Genomic DNA, 8067 nt, shown 5'->3' with positions numbered 1-8067 from the left:
TAAAATTACTAGATGCAATTCACTTAGAAGGTACTCAAAAGGTCGTTTTTTTTCTTGCAGTTGAGGCAATTTCGCCATAAATCAGTACTATCATGCTAATCGATGGTAATTGGTTAATTGGCGTTAAGAAATGTATGTTCCCATGGGGTGTAAAGGCCTCTGGATAGTGATCAAGCCTTGGTCATAGATTTTTAGCTGTTGTCTCGCTTTCATTAACTCACACTAAAATTTTATCTGATGTTTTTTCTGACTTCCAAAACCCAAGATTGTTCCAAATTTAGAATCTTGTTTGGTTGGGAGTAAGAGGATGAATTTATGTTAATTTATAGTGAAATCTATTAATTGCAAAGTCACCCACAATAAAATCTCATTTAACTGCAAGGTGTTGTGGTGGAGGTGGAAAACATGAGAAAACATTGTTAATTAAATGTTTTCAGTGTGTCAATTCTACACTTATTACCTCCTCACTTCATTATCTTGAAGGTGGCCCATAGGTTGGCTTTACCCAGCTGACATTTTCTGCATATGTAACTGCCTGCTTCTATTTATACTTGTATTTATGCGAGGGGACATACAGTTTCATTCCTACTGGCAAATTAGTTACCAGATATGAAACAATTCAGCCTCTAATTTCACTACTGCTTCAAGCGAGAGGAATGGGAGAGTGACAAATATCACAAGGTGTTCCATTTTAACATGACCTCTTAGTCAATAGTGAGACTCTTCGAAGTGGCATTCTCAAACAACATACAATGCAGATTTAACAGCAGATCTTCTGGCAAACAGAGACATGAAGCTCCTAAACAAGGGACCTGTTTTACCTTAATATAAATATAGGTAGAATGTTTTCAGTTTTTAAATAAGCACAGAAGATAGCATGGATGTATTACAGGGCTCTGACTCAGGGGCCTAAAGCATCGGGTTAAGGGGTGAGGCTGGGGGGTAACAGTTAAAAGACACTTGCAATCACAGAGATGCCTTGGGAAGATTGTTGTTGTAATTTGGGGCTACATAAATAAAATTGAATCAAATAGAAACACACAAAACGACATACAGAAAGTTACATAAACTGGCCCCAAATATAGACCAATAAAGATATTCTAATATGACCTTGAAGACATGGAAAAGGGAGATATCCCCAACTATTCAGATCCAGAACCATAAAGAAGACCCAAGTTATCATGGACGCATTTTTGTGCCTAGGTTTTGGCATTTATTTTGAGATTCTTGTGTGACAGCTGTTAGATTTGTATTGTTGATTGTCATTTATGCTTAGAAATATTTACTTATATATGCTTAGAGTTTTGTAATTAGTTGTAGATTGGTAGAGGTTTTGATCCTTGATAGTCTGCAAACTTTGTGTGTATTAGACAGCACTTTGGGAGCATGAGAGGTCATACCGTGTCTTATTGTTTTATGGTAGGATTAACGTAGTTGCGTCTGTTCTAGTCTAAGTGCTCTTTGTTTAGATGAACTGCAGGACTTCCTCACCGTGTTATCTAGGATGAACCATCTAGGGTGAGGGGGAGGCTACCCTCTTCCTGACCAAGGATGTTTGACCCTTTGATCAGCAGTCCCCACACACACACACACACACACACACACACACAGGCAAGGTACTCTTTGTTTGTATGTAGACGTCGTATGTTAATGAACCTATGCATATTCATGTAACCTCAATAAAAGGACAGTGTATGGGAGAACGGACGAGACCAACTGGAGTCAAGCGGTTGTCCGGTTCTCTCCCGTGCACGAGTAACATGAAGAACTTTGCCTATTTGTGTCTTGCTTAGCAGTGTAATTATATTGTCTTAACGTTCCAGCGAATAGGTTTATGCTACAAACCTAACATTAATTGGTCCTTCGATGCCGGAGCCCTGGAATCGCATTCACCGAGGGGAGGAGAGGCACGCTGACAGACTGACGTCAGCCAGGAAGTTCCTGTGGATTCGCGGTCTGTCCTTTCTCCTCGATGAATGACGGTCGGCGGGATTCGGGCTGATATTACACTCTAAGCAACGCCAAGTAAGTTTAAAGAGGCCGACTCTATAACCGTGTCGTTGTGCAGTCTCCGCCACTGTGTGAGGCGTTGAGAAGAGGCCGACTCTATAACCGTGTCGTTGTGCAGTCTCCGCCACTGTGTGAGGCGTTGAGAAGAGGCCGACTCTATAACCGTGTCGTTGTGCAGTCTCCGCCACTGTGTGAGGCATTGAGAAGAGGCCGACTCTATAACCGTGTCGTTGTGCAGTCTCCGCCACTGTGTGAGGCGTTGAGAAGTTCGCTACTTTGTGTAGCGATACCCGGGTTCCTTGCTACTTTGTGGAGCAAGAGGTTCCTCGCTACTTTGTGTGGCTAGAGGTGAGTTCTCCGCCGCTTTGTGGGGCGTTGAGAAGTTCCGCGGGGTCCAGATTGTGCTGGACGATAGGCCTATTTTGTGTTGTTTTTGTTGTCGTCGTCGTCGTTGTTGTTGTGTGAGTGTGTGCGGAGCAGAACATGTGGTCTGTGACACCGACTGTTGTTGTTATCATGGGTTTCTAAGCAACCAAGAGTGAGTCGGAGGGAGACAGACGTTTGTGCTGGACTTTGCTCCTGGCAGCACAAAGTATTTATGTAAAAAAGAGAGGGAGCGACGGCTCCACAGCTGCGCGGGTTCACGCGAGCGCGGTCACGCGGGTTTCACGCGGACCTGAGCCGTGCGGTTAATCGCAGGCTTAAAAATGGAAGAGATTAAAATGTTAGAAGTTTTCAGAAAACACACCAGCCTTGAAGAGCGTGTGGAGAAGGCCAGCCCACATCAGCAGCTATGCTCTGGTGGGTGGCTGTCCCCCCACCCCTTGCTGACACAAAACGTTAACTCTTCAGCCTGTGTGCCAGACCATAGACGTAATTGAGGTGGATAGTTGTTAAAAGTCATCTACATTACGCTTGTGGTTGCTTAAATTCAGTACGATGACATGTGAGGTGAAGTGATATAGGTAAATATTTCAACTAATGAAGTGCATAGAGGCACTTGACCTGTGTGGAAGACTTTCGTCTTATTATGAACCATTGTTGGGATGTAGAGCACACCTGTGAAAACAACTAATATGCTGAACCCTGTATGAAACATCTAAAAGTACATGATGGAGAAGCTGAGTTGAATATGAAAGTGTAAGACTTTGCCGCTGTGGGCAGAGCAACTACTGTGTGATGTTGTGTTGCAGTTTTTTTTTTTCTTCTGAGCTGATGAGCAAGCTACACATTATCAGATCGAGAGCTGTCTGAGAACTACTCTAAGAGAGGGAAACAGCGCTATGATAACTGTGATAACTGGAGTGTGCAACGTTTCCATGAGCAGTTTTCCTGCATCTTGACTTGTGTGTAGAGTGTTCATAACATCAGCATCATGTTTTTGATTATTTGTTTGTTGGGTTGAAAAATAGTTAAATAAACTGGTGATCATATTTACGGATCACCATGGCACATATCATCAGCCATGTGATTTATTTTTGCAGATGACGAAGTGAGTGTGAATGTGTCTGACATCACAGTGTTTCTGTGCACTGTGCAAGAGTAATTGCCTTTGATCGTGAGTGACAGCGGTGATTTTGCAGGTCACCAGCTATTGTAAATAAAAAAAAAAAAAAAAGAGTGAATAAGAGGGAGAATTTATATTGTAGAAAAAAAATAATCATAGGAAAAAGGTTTTGTGTTGATCAACCAAAAAAAAACAACTATAATTTCATTTTCTGCTTTTAAGAAAGGACTGTTCACAAAAACACAGAGCGAGAGAGAGAGAGAGATATGTGTTGATTAAGCAGTGATGATAATAATGAAATGTCTTAGTTGTCACTTTCAGGTGAAAAGCAGACCTGAATCAATTTTCCACATGCAGCGGTCGGAAGAAAGTTATAGTTTAACATCATTGGAAACATGCAGGCCAAGTTTCTGGCTGACTTATTTACAGTGCCATGTGTTTCTCAACCTCACAAGCGAGCTCACTCCTCCCTGAAGATAAGGAATGCAGCTCCATGATAAAGAGACAGCAGCAAGTCCTGAGCACAAAAAGTCCCAGCAAAGCAGCAGCAATGTGGACAAACAGCAGCAGAAGAAAGCAAACCCATCTTCCTGTCTGATTGGATGAATTCCACGGAGGGGCGAGCAAGATGGCGGTGGCAGCATGTTGAAATGCTCAAAAAGGACTGAGTGACTCGGGCAAGCCACATGCAGCTAGCATGCTGGCTAGCGACATGAAAGAAATGGACCCTTCATGATGCGTTCAACGTGCCAGCGCTGTGGTGGGAAAGGCTCCATCATAAACACGCCCTGCGCCGAGGTTCAGGCCAAGAAGAAGAAGACGATGACTTCCAAGCCCAAGAAGGTCGGCCTCAGCGTGGGCGAGCTGATTGTGAAAGCCGTGGCCGCTCTCAAGAAGGCTCTGGCTGCCGGAGGCTACGATGTGGACAAGAACAAGGCCCGTGTCAAGACCGCCATCAAGAGTCTGGTGGCGAAGGGCACTCTGGTGCAGACCAAGGGCACCGGGGCCTCCGGATCCTTCAAGATGAACAGGGTTACTGAGACCAAAGCTAAGACGCCCGCCGCGGCCAAAGCCAAGAAACCGGCAGCAGCTGCTAAGAAGTCGCCCAGGAAGGCAGCAGCAGCAGCACTTCAGCCACTAGCACGAAGTCAACCGCATCAGAGGACAATAGTGAGAGTGGCTGTGACTTCACTGTGCATGTGAAGAAAACGTTTGAGGAGAACTGAACAGTTGGAGTTTGACATTTGCCACCTGTGGAGTAAAATGGCAAGAAGAGACAGTGGGACACAGGACAAAGCTGAAGGAGAACTGCCGGCTGTTGGACTGTTGAAGTGGGAGAGGACAACAGAGTGAGAAGACTAGGTGAGAACACATAGGAATTATTTAATGTGGGAAATCAAAATTTGGGTTAGCAAACCTGGGGAAAAGAAAACTGACTGCTTAAGTTGGAAAATTGAGACGGAGTCTGAAACATTGCGAAAATAGAAACATATACAAAATCACACACACACAAGCAGAACATGCATTAACCCTACTAACAATTCCAAACACAAAATGACTCATGAAGACTCATAGCACATTAGTTAAGAAATGATTAAATAATAGCAGAGAAGTGTGTAGGAAAGGCAGCTTTAAGAACATGCTCTGCTGGAGATGCAGCTCCACAGACATGCATTAGACCTGCCTAATAACACAAACACATGTAATGAAAATTAGCTTGTTATCTTTCATCAGTGTTACAATAGTGTCAATTTAGCAGACACTTGTTATCAAATGCTGAATTTATCCTAAAGAAAAAAAATTGACTCTCCAAGTTGCAGGACAACAATTTAACTTTTGTGAGAAAAAAGATCCTGGTTTGACCAACCAGTGATCAGACAATAAATTTAGTTGTTAAAATGGTAAATTGGGAGAAGCTTCCTGCTTGATTGAGGCAGCACATGTAATTTACTGTATGAGGGAAATTGTCTTTTGTGATACTATTTTGAACATGCTTTTCTGTCGTCCTGTCAACTTAGTGGGTTAATAGCTGATATGCAAATTAGTTGATTGGTTTTAGATTAATGAAAGGTGACTGAATTCTAGTATGAGTGAATGAGATGTGTTGGAGTTGTTGTGTGTTGAGTAGAGACTCTAAAACACTGAGTTTCCTGCTTTGATGTGCGAGTGAATCCTGTATTTAGATACACAACTCTGAATACGTCAGAACAGACTGTTTTGTGAAGTGCATGACAGCATGTCACATGTTTTATGATGAAGGGAAAAGGAAAATTGAATAAAATAGATCTGTGGCCTAAATGAGTGAAGAGCACAGACCTGGTAATTAAACTCATAGCTAATAAGACATTAGGATTATGTTGTGTGTTGTGCAGCTGATGGTTGATTTGGAGTGAATCTAGCTGATGATTTTTCTTTTGTTGTGAAGTTGAGCCTGCCGATTAGTATGATGGTATGATAAACCATGCTAATGGTATGATTTACCCTCCTGAGATGGGGAGCTTGTGTCATGACTTAACAAGGCCTTTTTATTTTGATACTTTCACAGTGCACTGAGAGTTTGGTTTGATAATCTCTGTTATTTTTTATTTTTCATTTTTGAACAAGCACTGATTTTTGCTTGTGAATTTCTTTTCTTTGAGCAGATCTGCAAGTCGGGAATTAAAAGCGTTACACGTCGTCAAGAAAATTGTTGCAAGTGAGTTTCTCCACATTTAAAATGGGTTCAGGAGAAAGCCACTTATTTGGGACAATTAGGAAATGAGAGTCCCCCCCAAAAAGGATTCAACGAGGAAATCCAGTCTAAATTATTTTTCTTTTTGAAATAACGTCGTTTTGCTGAGCGTGGAAACGAATGCGATGATAATTTCCACAATTAGCAAAAGAAGGAACCACTGAGTGAATGAGTAAGAATTTTAAAATATCTGACTGACTGACTGAACATGATTGTGTGAAGCTAACCCCCACCTGACAAAGGTGCAGATGAACCCATGTGTTTCCTTTTACAGGAGCAGAAAGATGACAGCAACACTCGAGGTTGCATGATGATTTAACCTTTTAAATGCCATTTTCTGTGTCTGTGCATTTATCAGGTGTGTTATTCATAGGCTTGAGTTGCTCACAGAGATATCTGTGACAAAGTATGCATACGCCTGCGCAAGCGCTAATATTTGCATTTTCTTTTCTTACAGCATGCCAGTTCTTCATGTGAATTGATGATGCGATTTATACCAGGACAACTGGTTGATGTTTTTTCCTACTACAGGATTTCTGGGTTTATGTGTGAGGGAAACTGTGTTTACAGGTTATGAGTGGTGATGCTGTTGCATTGTGTTGATGGGAAAATGTGAAGGTTACTTTGATAATGTGAATAACCTGTGTGAAATTTCCTGTGTTGAGAACTGGTGTTACTTCTTTCCACAGCTAGGGTTGACTTTATGGTGTTTTTATGGCACCTCTGGAACCTGTTGACCTGTGTCTGACCTCTGTCTGACTACAGTCAATGTGTATTGCTAATGTTAGTTTCTTTGAGAATGCTGTGGAAGATTCAGCTGAACCGGACAAGTGACATGGGTAAAACAAATAAGAGATTACGGTATTTATGGAATAGTTTATTATGGGCTCATTTGCTGGCCACTTTTGAACCCATAATAATAATATATGAGTGGAGTGACTTTGCTTAAGAGAAGTCACTGATTACATTAATGTTAACAGAGTACATGGGATAATCCATGTCTGAGGTGAATTAGGGTAATAGTTGTAGTTACTGATTTGAGAAAACCTGCACATGACACTTGTCTTGCTGATGTTGAATGCTTATTACTCTTATGATACAATTGTTTACAGGTATGAAGTTTGATTTCACTTCCAGATTTTGCTTTCCAGGCCGTGATGGTGTGTATGCAGGCTCCTGGGAGAGCCAGGTGTTAAGCAAACTTAATATGCAACACACGCTAACATCTTTTATTGCAGGGTTACGGAGCTACTCCAGAGGAGATGCCCTGATGTTGCCTGGGACATGATCTAGCTAATCTTTTTCTTTAAGACAGGGATCCAGGTTTGGTGAGTTGACGCATGGGAATGTCCATGCGTCAAGAGGTGGAGTGCAAGGATTAACATTAAACAATGTTTACTATTATTGTTGCAGTGATTTGTGTGATTAGCCGTTTTATTTACAAATATTAAACCTATGCAAGTGGTGCATCCATGTTCAGATGAGGCTTTGATGGCCTATAAGTGAAGTTCACTGAACTAAAGAATGTGGTTTGATGATTGTTGACATACTCTCCAAATAGTTTGTCTTCCTAGCAAGGAAATACAGGTGCAGCAGTAATCTCCTGAGAAATCTTCAGAGGCCCAGTGAGAAGCGCATAGCTGACAGGACCAGGCAGTGGTTGAGGTCAAAGATCAAGCTGATTGGGGCCCATCATGAAATCAGACCTTGGAGCCACAGCAAGGACCATGAAACTGCCTGCAAAATAGAGGAGAGGATCGTCCACAAGATGGGAGAGAGGCTTCAGGAGGATCAGAGATCATCTTCAGCACAGCAGACA

The 8067-nt window shown here is 42.1% G+C and overlaps 1 pseudogene; it reads left to right on the top strand.

Moving 5' to 3' along the window:
* Positions 1 to 3217: 3217 nt before the first annotated feature.
* Positions 3218 to 4854, top strand: LOC146652984 (histone H1 pseudogene; annotated as a pseudogene).
* The last annotated feature ends 3213 nt before the right edge of the window (positions 4855 to 8067 follow it).

The sequence above is a fragment of the Rhamphochromis longiceps genome, linkage group LG15, assembly GCF_057381845.1.
Source record: "Rhamphochromis longiceps isolate RC_006_pf linkage group LG15, R_longiceps_female_GT1.1, whole genome shotgun sequence".
In the NCBI taxonomy this organism is placed as follows: Eukaryota; Metazoa; Chordata; class Actinopteri; order Cichliformes; family Cichlidae; genus Rhamphochromis; species Rhamphochromis longiceps.
The sequence above is the reverse complement of the archived record's forward strand: the minus strand, read 5'-3'. Positions and strand labels throughout refer to the sequence as shown.